Source organism: Canis lupus, chromosome 7 (assembly GCF_011100685.1).
Source record: "Canis lupus familiaris isolate Mischka breed German Shepherd chromosome 7, alternate assembly UU_Cfam_GSD_1.0, whole genome shotgun sequence".
Classification (NCBI taxonomy): Eukaryota; Metazoa; Chordata; class Mammalia; order Carnivora; family Canidae; genus Canis; species Canis lupus.
The window spans coordinates 13,057,236-13,060,162 of record NC_049228.1 but is presented as its reverse complement, the minus strand read 5'-3'; the positions used below and the strand labels follow the sequence as shown (position 1 = coordinate 13,060,162).

The 2,927-nt window shown below is 38.8% G+C and overlaps 1 pseudogene; it reads right to left on the bottom strand.

Moving 5' to 3' along the window:
* Window positions 1–881: 881 nt before the first annotated feature.
* Window positions 882–2,446, bottom strand: LOC100684306 (annotated as a pseudogene).
* Window positions 2,447–2,927: the final 481 nt, after the last annotated feature.

Below are 2,927 nucleotides of genomic sequence, written 5' to 3'. Positions count from 1 at the left end.
ATATTCTACCACCAATACTGTAGCCAAAATGTACAAAAACAAAAAGCAAAAAACCAAAAAAACAAACCATTTCAAAATGACAGGAGGAAGATGATCATGGCCGGGACTCTTGTAACACACCTCAACGGCTGTGGGAGAGCCAACCCAACTCACTGTGTAGTCTGTGCATATATGGTGGCTTGTAGTTTTTGCCATAAGGAAGAAATATAAAATTTTAAGTTTAGATTAAGAACTATAAAACTATAGGGTGCCCATAAAAAGTGGCTCACTCCTTATTGTTATTTATACTATCCAATTTTAAAAATCCAGTTTTAAAAATAAGCACTGAGTCATGTTAATATAAGGTAGGCAAATGATCCTCCCTTATTATGAAAAGTATGATCTGGTGATACATTTTTTCTGAACGTTTAGAAAAGAGGCAATGAGAGTACTTTGGTTTGGGTTCAAGTAAAAGGCTTTCAAATGAAGATTTTAGAACTGAAGAGCTCCATGTTCAGGATGTATCGTCTAATATCTCAAGGTTCACAAAGCCTGACTAGAAGAAACCAAACGTAAGCCAACCCACTCAGCATTAACACACACCTCTTTTCTTTTAGTAGAATTTTACTTTAATATGTGAAAAAAAAAATACCACCCAAAACCCTAATAGGTTAAAACAAGTCAAACAACCACTCTACACAGATAAAACCTTCACAAAGGTCAACTGAAGTAATCCAGAGCTAAAACTGAATTGTGCAGATTTTCGATGAAGTCACCAGTCATGTAACCCAAACAAAAGTCAATTATTTACACACTAGGCAAGCCCTCTAAGAAATGTGCCCCAAGAAACATTAACCTTTGTTTTTTTGTGTGCGCCATCCTGAAGACTTGCACATTTTTTAAAGATAATTTAACCTTTTTAACAGAATGTGATCTCTACCAGGTGGTAATGCTTTGGTACTATTCATCTAGGACTGCTCATCCTAAAACTTGACATTTCCCCAAAGATTTGACTCTGCTTTAGAAGTTTCAATATAGATAAAAATCTTTTATCAAATATCAATATGGAGGTGACACAGGATGCAACATATACAGTCAGGTTACCTCTCTGTATATTTAGAGATTACTCCTTCAAGGTATTTGCGCCAGAGCTTAGTCTGTCCTGCTTCATATTCAGTAGTACAGGTTTGAATCATCAGAACCTTGGCAAGACCTTATTTTTTCAGAATTATTAACAACTACCTCTAGGGGCAAGTCCATGTTACTGAGTTATGACAAATTTATTATCGTGAAGGAAAACAAGGATAGCCGTCTTAAAAAATGCCCCAACCACTGCTTCTCAATATGGAAAGACTAAAACTACATACGTTTATCATACAACAAATCCCATCTCTGTCCCCTGAAATTCCCCTAGTTTCATTCATTAGAAGGGGATTAAAAAAAAAAAAAAAGACTTAAAGAGCACTTTACAGCAGCATTCAGCTTTCCTATGAAATACTCAGCATCTTAAATATTATGTACACTTCTTTTTTTCTTTCAGTAAGCTAGACACTGGCTTCAGAGTTTGTGGAACTGGAGAAGAAATAACCCATTCAAAACTATTCTAGAAATTGTCTTTTGGCAGAATAGCATGTATCCAAGTTAAAAATAGGAGGGTTTTGTTGCTTTGTTTTCTTTCCAAAATTTAAATCATTTTTGTTCCCCTTCTACCTAAACCTCAGTCACCACTCCTGAGTGGAGATGGGCAGAGGCTCTGGCCCCTGCTCCTCCGGCTTCTCAGTAGCTGCTTTCTTGTTGCTGCAGCAAGGCTTGAATAGATGTGTGTCAATGAGGACTTCCCCAAAACGGCCTTTATAGATAATTCCACAACATATTTTCTGTCTTTTCCAGTATGTGAGATCTAAAAAGGAAAAAACCGGCGTTCTGTTAGAGCCAGAGGCCATCTCTGTGTCTGAGCCATCATCTGACTGTTACTATAACAAGGAGATTGAGCTGGGGAGGCACTTGAGGTGGTACTATGAGCGTCAGAATTGTGACGTTTAAATTCCTTCTGTAGTTTACTGATCTGGTTGCTTTTTATCCTGTTTCCAGATAGAGTTTTCACTTTCTTTGGTTTCAAAGTAGTCTTCAGACTGGGTCCTGCCCTTGCATCTACCACATGATTCCAGTTTTTTTTTTGATCCTGCTGGCAACTTCTTCCATCTTTTCACAAGCAGGACACAGGCATTACAGATGTCTCCTGAACGAGTTTCATGCAACCCAAAACAGCTCTGGAAGTCCTTTTCATAGCGTTTACTGTCAGTGAATCGAGAACGGGAGGACTTCGCTCTGCAAATACAGCAGCCCTCTATACTTCGGTACATCTTTGGCTTGTGAAAACCAAACATCTTTTCTTCTGGGCAATAGTCTCCCCAAGGCAGCCGCTCCACGCGCAATAACGTTCCCGAGGTGCGCAGTGCACGCCAAGCCAACCCCCCTCCAATCGCTCCCTCCTCCTCAACTGCCTTGTCTAGCAGGTTTGTATACTTTGTAGCTACCTTGAGTGAAATCCCTCAGGAGTTGCTCCTAAATACGTTTTATTTTTCCTTTCTGAAATCAGAAAATTTTGTTTTGTTCCTTGGTCGTAAAAATAAAACAAAAAGACAGTGTTCCCTTGTGAGGCCTGGACAAGAGCCACTGTCAGGTTGCCTTCCATCCATCCACAGGCAATGAGTCCACAAGCCGAAGGATCAAACTAGGTCCACTCACACTGACTTGTGTAATTTCAAATATTTAGACAGGTCTTTCAGGGGGAATGAATTTCCATGAAGGAATTTTCCTAGTAATGACATCACTTTAAATTATACTTATATGCGCAAGGCAAAAAAATGTTTAAATAGCTAACAGACTTAAAAAAAAATTCTGGACCCATTGCAATTAAATGTGAACAGACATCTTTTGAAGAAGAG